Here is an 18,580-nt window from a genome sequence, read left to right as displayed (position 1 = left end):
AAAACCTTAAAAACAATGTATACAAATAAAAGGTTAATAGGCCTGTACCCAGGGGCGGATTTAGGGGTGAAGGCATCCCTAGGCACAACTGTAACAACCCCCCCTCTACACACACACACACACACACTTGTTTTTATTATTCTATTGATCGGTTATAAGCCCTCATTTGATGATAGCCAAATAGAATAAAAAAAAGACAATATGACAAAAAAAAATTTATTATGTATAACATTTTTACTAAGTGGGACAGCTTACAGGGGCAGTATGTGCATATCCTACCCGTTTACATTCCATTCAAGATGGCATTTGGTACAGTACAGTGGAAATATTTAGCAGTTACTGTTACTTTTTGGAATAATAATCGGAAAGGTTAGCGCGCTGATAGGTTAGGAAAGGTAAATACAATGGGGTGTTAAGAATATAGTGAAAACTGTAGGTATGTGGCTGTTCTCTGTGTTTAACCGTAAATGTGTGTGTGTGGTAATGATCACTCTGGGAGGATAGGTATCATATATTTTTAATTCGTGTATATGGTATCCAAAAGGCAATGTGTCAGTTGTCCTTATATTAGCAACCTCTTTGAGGTATGTTATGGTTCCTTATGTTATTTGCTCACCACTGTCAGGTGTGTCCTGCAGACTACCCTTTGCAAGGTATACCTTCCTAATGGTATACAGGTTGGACCCCAGCTCAGGTGAATGTCGGATGTACCCTGCGGGTCACCTTTACCATAGGGGTGGTGAGTGCCTATGTTCCCTCTGAGACTGGGTGTTACTTTTTGGGCTGACAATACCAACACAAGCATCCAAGTGCCGCCCCCAAACAAGTGCCGCCCCTAGGCACGTGCCTCAGGTGCATAATGGGAAGTTCGCCACTGCCTGTACCTTAACTTGAAGCTAGAACATCAAAGAGAAAGTTCTATTCAGTGGCTGGCTGGTTAGCTATGCTCTTTACTGGCTTTGGAGGGAAGCACGGGACTGCTGCTTACATATCAACAATTGTGGCAGGCATTCCAGGCATTGTGGTAGGTGGTCTACTACATTATGAACTGAGACCATGGCATTAACAGCACCACTCTTGCTATGTTGTGCCTATGAACAGTTGGGAGGAGGAATCTGCCTCTTAGGCATCACCTTGGCTGAGGGGGTAGAATCATTCATAAATGGGGACATGTGTATACAATATCTGGAGGTGGGTTTATTGTTGGAGGCGTGTTTATAGACAGACTGACCTACAGCTTGTCTTTCCTATTCAAGACATACAGGTGGGGGCGGATGACATGGAGAATGTCTCTGCTCCTAAAGCTGTCAGTAGCATCTCCTTTCCGGTCTTTTCCTGAAGAGGAAATAAATAAAGTTGGTAACCATGTCTTAATGTCAAAAGCAAGCACCTGCGTCCTCAATTGTGTATTGTACTTGCGTCTTGTAATTGTGACTAACCCCCCTTGGAATTTCATATTACAAAAAAATGATTATTAATAATAATAATAATAATATTTTTATTTATATAGCACTCATTCAACAACAAGACTCAAGGCATTTTACAGACACCAAAAACAATGCACACTATACAGAAGATTTAAGAAATACAGCAACTGATAAGCCACACAGACATAAAAAAGAAAACCTAGAGTGCACATAACCATAATGCAGGAATGGTGTAGGCATTTTGGGTAATAACTTCCATGGGTTGTGTATTCTACCCTCAAAAGGTACCAGATGCTTAGGATTACCCTGGGTGGAATAATCTAGCCCTAGACAAGATGACACAAAATGGATGATTGCAGCATCCTAATGCTCAGAGTTGAGTCCCAACAAAACAGTCAGGTCCATGTATTTTTCATCCTAACCACAAAATTACCTGATGAAGCAGCCATGTTGGGCATACTACGAAGGTTACACTGTGGGAGGTGAGCCATACAAGGGCCCAATGCATATATGGGAATACCGACACTTGTGTGTATTATGATATACCCTGTACAGAAAGAACCATGTGAAGTACATCCTGCCCACGGGGGATCGGTATGAAATACCTCCAATAAAAATTCCGACGTTCAAAATCCCAACACCAATTGACCGACGTTCAAAATCCCGACATTTCAAATCCCGACAAGGTCAAAATACCGACATGTAAAATGCCGGCAGGTCAAAATACAGCCATGCGTTTTTGTTGTTTTTTGTGTGTATGTCACGTAAGTCAACATGGACACCATATAAAGTGTACCGCGTCTCCTCGCATGGCTCGCTGCACTATTATATTCCCCCTCCAGGTCCACTGGGATGGTTAAGTATGAACAAGTTGGTTTCAATGAAAAAAAATCATGAAAAACTCATGTCGGTATTTTGACCTGTCGGCATTTTACATGTCGGTATTTGACCTTGTCGGTATTTTAAATGTCGGTATTTTGACCTTGCCGGGATTTTGACCTTGCCGGGATTTTGACCATCGGTCAATTGGTGTCGGGATTTTGAACGTCTGGATTTTGATTGGAGGTAAACTGACTGCATCCCGCCCACGGAGGGACCATCCGAGTAAACTATCTGGGGTGCACTGTGTAAAGTAGGTTGTTGGCAGGGTGTGTAATCAGTGGAGGTATACATTACAGGAATAGCACACTGTGGGACAGAAGTACACTGTAGGCAACCATCTGGGATGCACTGAGTAAAGTAGGTTGTTATTGGCAGGGTGTGTAATCAGTGGAGGTATACATTACAGGAATAGCACACAGTGGGACAGAAGTACACTGTAAGCAACAACCTGGGGTGCACTGCATAAAGTAGGTTGTTGGCAGGGTGTGTAATCAGTGGAGGTATACATTACAGGCAGAGCACACAGTCGGAAGCAAGTACATTGTAAAAAAAATAACACATGTAAGAACACATTTGCAGGTAACCAATAAACGGGAAATATTGGGGTAACATTATTTTGATAAAATTCTAAATGTTTTTGTCACATGGGAGCAGTACGGCTGGGTATGAGAATGTGGGGAGCACACTAATGGATGGAAATGTCCCTGCTGAGCCTGGTCCTGGTGTTTTCCCCCCACAGCTCTCTGCTCACCTTGAGGGGTAGGCCCGGGGGCAGTCCTAATGTTCTCAACCGGAGGGGCAATAGGCCTGGTTCTGGTGTTCTCATGGCAGAGGTGAGGAGAGGCCACATAATGATCCTGAGCTGCAGTGTTTGTATAATTGTTTCATTTTAGATTCTAGAGTACTCCAGTTTTCAACTCCCATTCAAACTCCGGTTCTAACTGCATCCTTGAAATTACATCCTAAAATGCATCTTAACAAATACTGGCAAAGCCCTGACTGCAGGTCTTGTCAATAATGTTCTTAAATACTACACACTATATCAGTTTGAAATTGTTACTGTATTTGCCTGGCCTCTCTTGCTGCTGTCTCTATGGCAGAAGCATCGGTGGATGTGCTCTCCAATTTGCGGCATTATGTTTAAAACATCTACACAAATTAAATATATGACAGATTGCTAATGAGCTTGTGTTGGAGTTTCTGAATAGTGTGTTATCATTTGTCCATTCACAGTTTCTTTATCAGCCCATCTGTGCGTTTAATGGAGTGTAGTGGAGAGAATGCAGGCTGGGACAGTTCCTCCATTTACACCTTTTGCCATATAAGGCTGCTGGGACAGATCTTTCCTAATTAAAGTTTTTTACAAACATGCTGCCAGCGTAGTAACACTATTAGCAAGCTGCTTATTCCTGTTATGAAAGGTGCTATTTATTAGAAATTTAGAGGTGCAAAGAAATTTGAGACACTCAGGTCTGTAAAATATAAATTTAAAGTGCTGACTACAGAATATGAATTTTATTTTTATATTGCAGAGTTTTGTATAGGGTGAGACATTTACAGCAATGTGTTGCACAGATTTTTTTTAAAAATCATGCAATTTTAAAATAAATGTATGATTTAAAAGATACAAGTTTATTATTAGCTGTATTGGCAAATCTATATATAGAAAATAATAAGTTTGTGCTTACGCGAGTATCTTCCACAGCTCTCAAGGGGAACCTGCCAAATTTGACATAGCTATGTAGTATCGAAAAATTAATCTATTAGACCACATAGCGACAACACGACAATGCGACAAAGCAACAAATATTGAAAACATTGTTTTTTGCTTGTAAACAATTGTTTGACTGACAGAAGGAAACCTTGCAACAAAAATGACATAGCGTCAAAGCAACAAATCTCACGATAATTGCATTTTTTAAGTGAAAGTATAACTTTAAAATAAAATCTATAAGTATGCCATACACAGTAGCGGATCTTGCCACGGGCAAGCAGGACTTTTGCCCGGGGCGCCGCCTTCCGGAGGGCGCCGCACCATGGCAAGATCCGCTGCTGCTGTGCCCCCCGCTGCCGCTGGCCGCTGTGAAGGGAAACTAGACGCTACGCGTCTAGTTTCCCTTCGTCGGCTGCCCGTTGTGAAGGGAAACTAGACGCTACGCATCTAGTTTCCCTTCGTGGAGAGGACCTTTACTGTAATGATGTGCGGTGCGCGTTGACGTCATCGCGCACCGCACAGCAAAGGTCCTCTCCACGAAGGGAACTAGATGCTTAGCGTCTAGTTTTCCTTCGTGGAGAGGACCTTTGCTGTGCGGTGCGCGATGATGTCATCGCGCACTGCACATCCTACTACAGTACAGGGGGCGTAACTGACCATGCCCCCTGTATGAAGCCACGCCCCCTAATGCCGCCCGGGGCGCAAGAAGCCCCGGAACCGGCCCTGGCCATACAGAAGGATAATCGGTTGTGGCAAAGGAGAAGGCACTTTTATTGCTATAATAGCACTAAAAACATCTGAGATACCATTGCAATTAATAAAGAAAGGAGAGATGAAGGAAAAGTGACCCTTGTTGGGAGCACTCACTCTTGGAAACAATTGTGATTAAGATTATGCAAAATGAGGTAGGTATTAAAACGTAACCTTTAATTATTATTGAGTAAAATAAGAGTACACACGAAATTATTGTTAAAAATATGATTAAACAAATTAAAACATAAGTTTGGAATTACAACTGTGAATATATGGATGAAAACATATCTATAAGGCAAAAATGCGGCACGAAATGCGGCAAAACCAAAAAAGTGTGCCCGCCAGGTATTGATTTCTAAGGTTAGTGCAATAGCCAAAGTGTTGCCGTCATGAAAAACCTACAACACCTGGTCTTCCTTAGTGGTCAACCACCTAAGTACTACCCAGGCCCAACACCGTATTGCTTCCAAGATCGGACGAGATTGGGCATGTACGGTGTGGTATGGTAGTAGATTTAAGGTTGATGAGGCAAAGACCTGCAGCTGGAATGCAGCTAATAAATACACCATGAACCTGGTTGTTATGATGGGCAGATGATCTCTTAAAAAAGAGACATCTGTTTGACCGTCATTGCACCAAATTGTATTCCAAATGTATAGGTATACGGAGGTTTAAATCATATGGTCAATCAGTTTTGCCAAATGGAGCCGCCTGTATGTTGCTTTTTTTTTGTGCTGTGCAACATCAATCACAATGGATTTTTCACGTATGGTAGGGCAGGAATGGACCCTTGTTATACTGATGACATGCCAACAAGATTAGTAGAACATCAAAACATATGTCTGTTTCAAGTAATGTAATATAGTTAAAGCTGAAACTGCAATGGTCCAGAGCAATCCACCTTCCTCCCCCTCCCCCTTCACAAAAAGTATAGGGCAGGGAATGGGGATACACCAGAAAACATGTTTATCAGCTAAAAAGACAGATTAGCAGAAGTGGATAGATAGATAAGAAGTATATCTCTAGAGACACAATCTCTATTATCCACACTGAGGCTAACTCATTCATTAGAGCCTGAAATACCAAATGCTGTCTTTGTAACAATCTTGTTGAGTTGTTATACTTTCAATGAAGAAACAAATAATCATGTATACACTGTGTGTCCACAATCAATCAATCAATCAATCAATCAGAATTGTGACATAACTCCATACCATATATCGTTTATGCTATAATAGCAAAGGTGTATGCTTAAATTTTATGCCTGTATTTGAGACCTGTGTAAAGAAACAGTGCTGTTTATACAGGGAAAGGGGAGTGACGACACCTGTGCTGTAATTACTACAGCTCTTAAGGGAAACAGATTGTTACTGATTATATTGTGTCAGCCAAAAGAGGACACAATGAGTGTCAAAAAATAAACCTATATGTTGATAGCACCTTGAAAGCAAAAGTTTTCATATACAGTAAATGATGCCTTAAGTAAATGGCATAAATTTGCCGAAAAAAGACCAATGCACATAGTGTTAAATTACATCTGTGCGTGGCTGGAGAGCGGGAGACAGGAATGTGCAGGATATAAAAGAAATACTTGTAACCGCCTGGTGTATGTGTCCTGCTCGCTGAGCGCCGCTGACAGCTCGGCTTGACGAGCTGTGTATCTTTGCGGCTGCTCCTGGTCTCCTCTCCTGCCGGTCTGCTGGTCACGTGAGCGCGCTCACCGTGACCACGTTCACCTCCCCAACGTACGTTTCACAGTTAGCTTGTTCACGGGTAGTGTGAACACTAGGAGTACAGACCTAGTATTTATTCTTACACGCATGTATAAATTAAAACGGGATTAAAAATGAATTAAATGGTGTAATAGAATAGTTATATATTATATCTAAAAGTGATTACACGCATGTATGAATTAAAACGGGATTGAATGGTAGATAGGAAAAAATGAATAATGTATAGGCTGTGTTAAATAATGGTGCTTGATTATTGAATTAAGAGTGTTGTAATGGGAGTGAGTGTGTGTGTGTGGCTGTAGAAACTACAGCCACACACACACACTCACTCCCATTACAACACTCTTAATTCAATAATCCCGTTTTAATTCATACATGCGTGTAATCACTTTTAGATATAATATATAACTATTCTATTACACCATTTAATTCATTTTTAATCCCGTTTTAATTTATACATGCGTGTAAGCACTTTTAGATATAATATATAACTACTTTCTTACACCATTAATTCATAATTTTGTATCCAACAAATCCAAATAATATAGTGTTTCATATTTATCTCTAAAGATACCTTCCATATTTGATTGCAGGTCATCTACTCATTTATTATCTATAGCTGTTCTAACATGTGCAGGATATCTATTCAGCTTTCACTCATCTATTAATTGATATGTAGCTCACTACACGTTGTCAGACCTTACCATCACAATTACCTATAGGTGCAGCCAATTAGTAATCACCTCAGCAGAATAAATACTAGGTCTGTACTCCTAGTGTTCACACTACCCGTGAACAAGCTAACTGTGAAACGTACGTTGGGGAGGTGAACGTGGTCACGGTGAGCGCGCTCACGTGACCAGCAGACCGGCAGGAGAGGAGACCAGGAGCAGCCGCAAAGATACACAGCTCGTCAAGCCGAGCTGTCAGCGGCGCTCAGCGAGCAGGACACATACACCAGGCGGTAAGTATTTCTTTTATATCCTGCACATTCCTGTCTCCCGCTCTCCAGCCACGCACAGATGTAATTTAACACTATGTGCATTGGTCTTTTTTCGGCAAATTTATGCCATTTACTTAAGGCATCATTTACTGTATATGAAAACTTTTGCTTTCAAGGTGCTATCAACATATAGGTTTATTTTTTGACACTCATTGTGTCCTCTTTTGGCTGACACAATATAATCAGTAACAATCTGTTTCCCTTAAGAGCTGTAGTAATTACAGCACAGGTGTCGTCACTCCCCTTTCCCTGTATAAACAGCACTGTTTCTTTACACAGGTCTCAAATACAGGCATAAAATTTAAGCATACACCTTTGCTATTATAGCATAAACGATATCTGGTATGGAGTTATGTCACAATTCTGATTGATTGATTGTGGACACACAGTGTATACATGATTATTTGTTTCTTCATTGAAAGTATAACAACTCAACAAGATTGTTACAAAGACAGCATTTGGTATTTCAGGCTCTAATGAATTAGTTAGCCTCAGTGTGGATAATAGAGATTGTGTCTCTAGAGATATACTTCTTATCTATCTATCCACTTCTGCTAATCTGTCTTTTTAGCTGATAAACATGTTTTCTGGTGCATTCCCATTCCCTGCCCTATACTTTTTGTGAAGGGGGAGGGGGAGGAAGGTGGATTGCTCTGGACCATTGCAGTTTCAGCTTTAACTATATTACATTACTTGAAACAGACATATGTTTTGATGTTCTACTAATCTTGTTGGCATGTCATCAGTATAACAAGGATCCATTCCTGCCCTACCATACGTGAAAAATCCATTGTGATTGATGTTGCACAGCACAAAAAAAAGCAACATACAGGCGGCTCCATTTGGCAAAACTGATTGACCATATGATTTAAACCTCCGTATACCTATACATTTGGAATACAATTCGGTGCAATGACGGTCAAACAGATGTCTCTTTTTTAAGAGATCATCTGCCCATCATAACAACCAGGTTCATGGTGTATTTATTAGCTGCATACCAGCTGCAGGTCTTTGCCTCATCAACCTTAAATCTACTACCATACCACACCGTACATGCCCAATCTCGTCCGATCTTGGAAGCAATACGGTGTTGGGCCTGGGTAGTACTTAGGTGGTTGACCACTAAGGAAGACCAGGTGTTGTAGGTTTTTCATGACGGCAACACTTTGGCTATTGCACTAACCTTAGAAATCAATACCTGGCGGGCACACTTTTTTGGTTTTGCCGCATTTCGTGCCGCATTTTTGCCTTATAGATATGTTTTCATCCATATATTCACAGTTGTAATTCCAAACTTATGTTTTAATTTGTTTAATATATTTTTAACAATAATTTCGTGTGTACTCTTATTTTACTCAATAATAATTAAAGGTTACGTTTTAATACCTACCTCATTTTGCATAATCTTAATCACAATTGTTTCCAAGAGTGAGTGCTCCCAACAAGGGTCACTTTTCCTTCATCTCTCCTTTCTTTATTACCTATGTAATAGATCCATGGGAGCACCATCGACAATCACACCCCTTTTTTCTACCTATAAAAGAACTCTTTTGGTTCAATGGTAGATGGTGATAAATTCCGGAAGTTTTTCTGGTTCGTCGGTCTTCTTGGAAACGCATACAAATTACTTATCCATTCAACATCACTCAGTCCTGTGCGGCATCCTTAACCCAACTTTTTATCGCATATTGTACTCAACTAGAAATAGTTTTCTTAGGAATACCAGCACGGACTAGTGGATGTAACGAAAAATAATTTCTTAGTAACCATCGATTTTTGTACACAAACGGGCACAGTCCCATATACAATTAACATGAGCTTCAATTTAAAGCAGGAATTGTCCTACAAACACAGAAATAGAGAAAATTTAGATGAGATTTTTCCCAGCAGTATAGTGGATACAGAACCACACACTAACTGGGAATCGGACTTTGTACAACTTAAACAGCTACTGCATAAGCAAATAAGAACCAGTTGGGACCTCACACTAGAGAATTACCTTAAGAACAAAATTGTACCACGTGGCCTTAGGCCAAGAGTTTTTCCCACTTTCAATTTAGCTAGTGAAAACCTCAAAACTGATTGGGACAACAGTCTTCTCAAGTGCTCCATGGAACTTATGGGCATTTTGATCAAACATAACCATCTCATACTTGAAGGCTGTGAACGTGATTTGGATGAACTGAGTAAGAAATTGGAGCCCTGGGAGAAGGACACACAATTTCAACGCTGCTTTGAAAAAAACAAACAAGACCTTCTAACATATGAACAAACTATAATTGATAGGAAAAGAAATAAATTTGCTAGAGACAAAAAGGATTTTGTATCGGGCAAAATATTCAAATGGAACAAGCCCTCTTGGCAACCACGACCCCCTAGGAACCCTGAACACTACTCATCATCAGATATAGAAACATCTGGAGCTGAAGACATTCCTGAATACACCCCCACCGCATCGTTAACCACGAACTTCAGAAGTGAGGGTAACAGCTCCACCCAATATCATCAACAACATTTTTTAGGGGATCCCCCCAGGGGAAGGGGATCAAGGCACCCAGTAAACGAAAGACAAGGAGGGGGCGCAAGAGGAGGAAGAGGTCGTCAACAACAGTGGGATCAACTACCACCAAGGAGACAACCAGTACGGAATTCACGCAGAAGGTAACTTCAGATTCCCTAATACCTACTGACACCTCTTCACAACTCAAGATCATCAACCTTTCAGTACACAATCTAGATCACGATCAAATCCAAGTTCTGAGCAAAGGCCTCTCCTATTCTCCAACCGAAAAGTTCAACAGATTTAAATGGGAAAAAGATTTAAAACTATTTAGTAGAAAGTTACTTCTCACAAAATTTCACAACAAAATAGTTACCTCTAAAACGGACGGTACCCAATCCTATCAGACAGAAATAGGCGACAACATGAATACATCAGATCTGTCAGGACCAGAATTGGAGGCACTGGAGGCACTACAATCATTGGAATCAGAATCAACACCAATTATAGACCCCCAGTGGGAAGTCAGCACAAGGGTCATTTGTAAGAAAAGGTCTTCATTTTTTCCAACAGAGCAGACGAGTCCAGAGATACAGATATTTACTAAATTAGTATCTCAAGAATTCGATCACATACACCTTCGGAAGACTAGAAGATTGTATAATTCCAATCTATCCAGGAAAGAACTAAATGCTCTAAGAGAGATTGAATCATGGCAGGACGTCATTATCAAACCATCAGACAAAGGGGGAAACGTGGTGTTATGGCCCCGAGAACAATACATACAGGAAGCATATCGACAGTTGGAAGACCAAACGTGCTATCAAAGAGTATTACTGAACCCCATGGAAAACTACAAGACATTATATAACCGGATTCTCACCGATGCACATGTGGAAGGGACTATAACATCTTCGGAATATCAGTATCTCCAGACAGCACATCCCAGCATCCCCACATTTTATATGCTCCCCAAGATACATAAGAACATGAGGCAACCACCAGGAAGACCGATCGTATCGGGGATAGGATCTTTGACTGAAAAAGCCAGCATTTTTGTCGACTTACATTTACGACACCACGTTTTGGGTCTCCCTTCCTTTGTCCAAGACACCACAGACGTTCTTCGCAAGATTCATGATGTCAAACTGGAAACAAATCAATATCTAGTCTCTCTGGACGTTGAGGCACTATACACTTCAATTGATCATGATAGAGGACTTGAAGCTGTCAACTATTTCATGAATATGGAAGGTATGGAGAAATTCCATGGGTTCCTTGCTGACTTACTCCAATTTATACTCAGCCACAATCTTTTCACCTTTAACAGATTCTTTTTACAGACCAGGGGAACAGCTATGGGGGCAGCGTGTGCCCCCACGTACGCTAACATTTTCTTAGGATGGTGGGAACGCGAATATGTGTTCAGTGACAGCAACAATGTCTTTACATCCAATATCATCTTGTGGGTACGGTACATCGATGATATTTTGATGATATGGGAAGGTGATGTACAGATGCTTCTCCTATTCATTGAACATCTCAACAACAATAACCTTAACATTCGACTTACCCATCATATTAGTCAAGATGAACTCCCATTTCTGGATGTTCTAATTTATAAAGATGACAACAAAATGCTCTCAACAAAACTGTATAGGAAGGAGACATCCTCAAACACGCTGTTACATCAAACTAGTTCCCATTTTCCCCCAACAATTATGAACATACCTAAGGGGGAATATCTACGTTTAAGAAGGAACTGCTCCAACGACCAGGACTTTGCGGAACAAAGCAAAGACCTCTCGAAGAGACTACGGGAGAGAGGATACAGCAATACTGCTATCAAGAAAGCGAGTAGAAATATTCAGACTATCCAGAGAGAGCATTTAATCTTTGAAAAGAAACAAAAGAGACAAGAGGACAATACAATTAGATTTGTAGGGGGTTTCTGTCAAGAGTGGCGTCAGGTCAAACAAGCCATCCAAAAACACTGGGGAATCCTCCATTTGGATCCCACCCTATCTCAAAAACTTGGACCACAAGTATCCATGAGCTGGCGAAGATCGAGAAACTTGAAAGATAGATTGGTGTCCAGCCATTTCCAAACAACCCGAGGAAAATCACAATCCACGATTGGCACACATCCATGTGGTCACTGTAGAGCATGTCAATACATCCTTAAGACTGATCATATTCAGGACCGCTATGGTAAAGATATTAAACTCAGACACTTTATTAACTGCTCAACAGAAGGAGTGATCTACTGTATAGTGTGTGCTTGTGGACAAAGATATGTGGGCATGACGACCAGAGCCTTCAAGCAAAGAATTCTGGAACACGTTGGATCCATTCGTAATGCGATTAAAGATTTACAAAAAATGAAGCAAATCACCTCTGTAGCACGACATTTTGTTTCCAACCATGCAGGTCGGTGGGATGAACTCAAAGTCTGTGGACTAGAGCAAGTCAAACTTGGAATACGAGGAGGAGACTGGACCAATACTCTTTTACGGAAGGAGTGTGAGTGGACTTTCAGATTGGACTCACTACACCCTCAAGGACTTAATGAAACTATTAATTTTGGCGCTTTCCTTCCAATTTGATTATATCATTACTCTATGTAAGTTATTACGTTAGCAATAACTATACCAGCAGGGGACCATTGTGTTTAACTTCATTATATATTTTTTTCCTTCCCCTTTCCCCCCATCCTCCCTCCTCTCCTTCCCCCCCCCCTCTTTTTCCCCAAAACACAACCCCCCCCTTCTTTCCAGTGCCAAACCCCAACCTTTCCCCCCCCCCTCCCCCGTCACTATAATTATACCTTTCACGTAGCAGCATATTATCATCAAATATTTCTTCACATATGCAATTCACATATTATTTCTTTCACGCATTCTTCACAATTTTTTTCTAAATTCATCTCCCCGGTATGCAACACCCCCTTCTTTCTCCCACATACCATTAGCATCCATTTATATCATCATTTATAGCACTAGCATGTCCCCATCATACCGATTTTTTTCACACATTCTTTTCCTCTCCCCCCCCCAAGTTTCTACAGCCACACACACACACTCACTCCCATTACAACACTCTTAATTCAATAATCAAGCACCATTATTTACCACAGCCTATACATTATTCATTTTTTCCTATCTACCATTCAATCCCGTTTTAATTCATACATGCGTGTAATCACTTTTAGATATAATATATAACTATTCTATTACACCATTTAATTCATTTTTAATCCCGTTTTAATTTATACATGCGTGTAAGCACTTTTAGATATAATATATAACTACTTTCTTACACCATTAATTCATAATTTTGTATCCAACAAATCCAAATAATATAGTGTTTCATATTTATCTCTAAAGATACCTTCCATATTTGATTGCAGGTCATCTACTCATTTATTATCTATAGCTGTTCTAACATGTGCAGGATATCTATTCAGCTTTCACTTATCTATTAATTGATATGTAGCTCACTACACGTTGTCAGACCTTACCATCACAATTACCTATAGGTGCAGCCAATTAGTAATCATCTCAGCAGAATAAATACTAGGTCTGTACTCCTAGTGTTCACACTACCCGTGAACAAGCTAACTGTGAAACGTACGTTGGGGAGGTGAACGTGGTCACGGTGAGCGCGCTCACGTGACCAGCAGACCGGCAGGAGAGGAGACCAGGAGCAGCCGCAAAGATACACAGCTCGTCAAGCCGAGCTGTCAGCGGCGCTCAGCGAGCAGGACACATACACCAGGCGGTTACAAGTATTTCTTTTATATCCTGCACATTCCTGTCTCCCGCTCTCCAGCCACGCACAGATGTAATTTAACACTATGTGCATTGGTCTTTTTTCGGCAAATTTATGCCATTTACTTAAGGCATCATTTACTGTATATGAAAACTTTTGCTTTCAAGGTGCTATCAACATATAGGTTTATTTTTTGACACTCATTGTGTCCTCTTTTGGCTGACACAATATAATCAGTAACAATCTGTTTCCCTTAAGAGCTGTAGTAATTACAGCACAGGTGTCGTCACTCCCCTTTCCCTGTATAAACAGCACTGTTTCTTTACACAGGTCTCAAATACAGGCATAAAATGTAAGCATACACCTTTGCTATTATAGCATAAACGATATATGGTATGGAGTTATGTCACAATTCTGATTGATTGATTGATTGTGGACACACAGTGTATACATGATTATTTGTTTCTTCATTGAAAGTATAACAACTCAACAAGATTGTTACAAAGACAGCATTTGGTATTTCAGGGTCTAATGAATTAGTTAGCCTCAGTGTGGATAATAGAGATTGTGTCTCTAGAGATATACTTCTTATCTATCTATCCACTTCTGCTAATCTGTCTTTTTAGCTGATAAACATGTTTTCTGGTGCATTCCCATTCCCTGCCCTATACTTTTTGTGAAGGGGAGGGGGAGGAAGGTGGATTGCTATGGACCATTGCAGTTTCAGCTTTAACTATATTACATTACTTGAAACAGACATATGTTTTGATGTTCTATTAATCTTGTTGGCATGTCATCAGTATAACAAGGGTCCATTCCTGCCCTACCATACGTGAAAAATCCATTGTGATTGATGTTGCACAGCACAAAAAAAAGCAACATACAGGCGGCTCCATTTGGCAAAACTGATTGACCATATGATTTAAACCTCCGTATACCTATACATTTGGAATACAATTTGGTGCAATGACGGTCAAACAGATGTCTCTTTTTTAAGAGATCATCTGCCCATCATAACAACCAGGTTCATGGTGTATTTATTAGCTGCATACCAGCTGCAGGTCTTTGCCTCATCAACCTTAAATCTACTACCATACCACACCGTACATGCCCAATCTCGTCCGATCTTGGAAGCAATACGGTGTTGGGCCTGGGTAGTACTTAGGTGGTTGACCACTAAGGAAGACCAGGTGTTGTAGGTTTTTCATGATGGCAACACTTTGGCTATTGCACTAACCTTAGAAATCAATACCTGGCGGGCACACTTTTTTGGTTTTGCCGCATTTCGTGCCGCATTTTTGCCTTATAGATATGTTTTCATCCATATATTCACAGTTGTAATTCCAAACTTCTGTTTTAATTTGTTTAATCATATTTTTAACAATAATTTCGTGTGTACTCTTATTTTACTCAATAATAATTAAAGGTTACGTTTTAATACCTACCTCATTTGCATAATCTTAATCACAATTGTTTCCAAGAGTGAGTGCTCCCAACAAGGGTCACTTTTCCTTCATCTCTCCTTTCTTTATTACCTATGTAATAGACCCATGGGAGCACCATCGACAATCACCCCCCTTTTTTTCTACCTATAAAAGAACTCTTTTGGTTCAATGGTAGATGGTGATAAATTCCGGAAGTTTTTCTGGTTCGTCGGTCTTCTTGGAAACGCATACAAATTACTTATCCATTCAACATCACTCAGTCCTGTGCGGCATCCTTAACCCAACTTTTTATCGCATACCATTGCAATTTCCAGTAAATTTAAGTTTTGCCATGTCGATCAATAAATCCCAGGGACAAACACTTAAAGTTGTTGGGCTTCAACTACAAGAGGACTGCTTCTTTCATGGTCAACTGTATGTACAGTAGGATGCTCTAGAGAAGGAACACATACAAATCTTTATGTACTGTATACTCTCTATTTAAAAAAAATATTGTAAAGAAAAAAAGATCTGTAAATTCTAATTTTAGTTTAAACTTTGTGTATAAATTAGTATATAGATAATCTAAGTATTAGTACAAATATTAGCACTAAGCTTTGTTAAAATTAAGAAATGAATATAACAATTTGTTTTTGCTCTTACTTTGTTATACATTAATTATTGTAATAAGATAAATATAAAATAGTAAATTTAGTTAATTATGAAATCATAGTCACAATAAAATTAATAATTAAATTTTACTGAAATAAAATTTTCTTTAAACTTTTATTTCACTAGTCAGGGCTTTTGTATATTTTCGGATTTCTTTTAAATCTATTTGTCAAATAATTTTCTAATGTATAAAAACTGCTGCACATTTCAAATCAGACCCGCACAATGTGGGGGACCCTGCTTGTGATAGATATATATATATATATATATATACATACAGATCCCTGCACTCTCACGCAACTCTGCCAACAACTGGGGTGCCAATCAGAGTCCGACCCACATAAAGGTGGGACCCATAGTACAATACAGGATTATCCACCTAGTGGAACAGATAGCACTCTCCAGACTTTACTTCAATAAATCAGCAAAAAAGTATTTAATGTAAAGATAATCTCACAGTTCCAATGTAATATCCATTTCCGACGTTTCGGTCCACACCAGTAACTGTTACCAAATATGCTGACCACGTTGTGATGATGACTGCTGTGACCACGCTGTAACTCCTTGACAAAGGTCCTGGTGTGGACCGAAACGTCGGAAATGGATATTACATTGGAACTGTGAGATTACTTCAATAAATCAGCAAAAAAGTATTTAATGTAAAGGTAAAGTCTGGAGAGTGCTATCTGTTCCACTAGGTGGATAATCCTGTATTATATATATATATATATATATATATATATATATATATGGAGAAAAAGGTACAGGTGCGCTGGTGATCCTATAATGAGAGTTTGTCAGTCCACAGTGAATGAATCCCTGGGCTGTAGCACTGGTGTAACCAACACCGCTGCAAATCTCCAAATGAAGCTCAGAACTCCTTGAGCAAATTGTGTCTGGAAAAAATCAGGAGAATGCGCCCATAGTGCAGATAAATTTATTTCACACATAAATTAAAAACAGGACATTCCATGGATTATAAAAGACTCGTACCATAAAAGACCCACTCTTTGGGCCAGTTAAAACACATGAAACAATCCACCAGGCTATCCACCAAACCTGCTGCAGTCAAAGACCGGACCATGCACCGCGCCGGTAGAAGCCGAACTCGTCAGGTCACTCACAGTGAAGCAGCCGGGATGTGTGAGCCGGGTGGGAGAAGACGCACGTCTGGCAAGCCCCGCCTCTACGCGTTTCGTAGTTACTTCGTCAGTAGGCTGGCTTGTCAGACGTAATGGGAGCTATATATATCACAGCAAGATATTTTACAAGCTGTATCCACTAATTAGCAGCAGTTATATTGGTTCTCCTCAGTTACAGCCTTAGCATGAAACAGTAATACACAGATACAGTAATTACACAGATAATTAAACATCTACCGGGCAAGCATATATCAATAAATACCCAGTAGCCCACATACTCAGAACATTTTAAGAATGGATTATACATTTTTATCAGTAAAACACACTTATCTAACCTCAATTAAACTAATTAATTTCGTAATGGGAGCTATATATATCACAGCAAGATATTTTACAAGCTGTATCCACTAATTAGCAGCAGTTATATTGGTTCTCCTCAATTACAGCCTTAGCATGAAACAGTAATACACAGATAATTACACAGATAATTACAGATAATTTTTTCCATATATATATATATATATATATGGTTCAGAACATATTTGTAAGACAAGATTGACTAACAAATAAACTATGTCTGGAGGTAGAGCTTTTTTCATTTAGAGCACCTCTATACTACAAATTTGTATGCTCACATACAGTATAACGCATGAGGGGAAACTTTATTCTTCAGTTTTAAGCTGATATACCTAAAACCTGGACCATTGAGGTGCCTTGATGACAGCATTTAAGAAACTTTGGTATATGCATTTATGCTCCACTTATTTCTTGGTTACTCCACTTGAGCTTTAACTAGAGTAGAGTAGATCACAGGCCCTGGTGTCACCTTCTGATGATGCATCAGGAGAAAGAGGCTGTTGTTCTGGTTCTTCCCTTCTGCAGGATTGTTTTGCCCTTTATCCACACCACAGCTTGAATACTGGCATTCCAGGGTTGCAGTTGAGGGTCTTTGTGTGCACATTTGGGACCAATACATATGTGTTGAAGCACTGTTATGTGCAACATTAAATAGTAGCAATGTATGTTGCAGAGGCAAATGTAACAGTGAATGGTTGTGTCTTACCCAATAGTAGGATTCACTGGAGACACAACTCCCCTGCTTGAACATTAATAAAGCTCCCACTGGACCACTTGCTCTGGCTGTGGCACTATAAAATCAAGCAGTCTGGATTTTCACTTCAGGGTTGCAACAGTTTGACTTTCTTTCAGGTAGCTTGTATCTAGTTACTGCAGCAGTTTAAACTACTTATTGGCTTTGCAAGTATCAGCTGCTGCATGGAGGTGCTTTACTGTTCCTCTCTGCTGTTATGGCTTCCTCCCAGCTCTGCCTTTAGTGTTCTCAAATGCAGTTTTGTCTTGCCTAGGATCTCTGCAACTCAATCTCTTGCTCAGCTGCACAACAGGGACTCCTCACAGCTCTGCTTGTGCCAAACACACATATCCTCCTCAGGGGTGGATCAAGAGAGGTGAGGGACATTGTGCCGCATCTGTGCCGGCCCTCTCTCCCCGGAGCATGTCCTCTGCACATGCACCAAACTCTGGAAAAATTTTGTGGGTGC

At 40.0% G+C, this 18,580-nt stretch overlaps 3 pseudogenes; 2 read left to right on the top strand and 1 right to left on the bottom strand.

The window, feature by feature from the left end:
• Positions 1–5,171: 5,171 nt before the first annotated feature.
• Positions 5,172–5,290, bottom strand: LOC134961482 (5S ribosomal RNA; annotated as a pseudogene).
• Positions 5,291–8,541: 3,251 nt separating this feature from the next.
• LOC134961481 (5S ribosomal RNA) lies at positions 8,542–8,660 on the top strand (annotated as a pseudogene).
• Positions 8,661–14,866: 6,206 nt separating this feature from the next.
• Positions 14,867–14,985, top strand: LOC134961480 (5S ribosomal RNA; annotated as a pseudogene).
• Positions 14,986–18,580: the final 3,595 nt, after the last annotated feature.

The sequence above is a fragment of the Pseudophryne corroboree genome, chromosome 9, assembly GCF_028390025.1.
Source record: "Pseudophryne corroboree isolate aPseCor3 chromosome 9, aPseCor3.hap2, whole genome shotgun sequence".
Classification (NCBI taxonomy): Eukaryota; Metazoa; Chordata; class Amphibia; order Anura; family Myobatrachidae; genus Pseudophryne; species Pseudophryne corroboree.
Note: the sequence above shows the minus strand (reverse complement) of the source record. Positions and strands in the feature narration are given on the sequence as shown.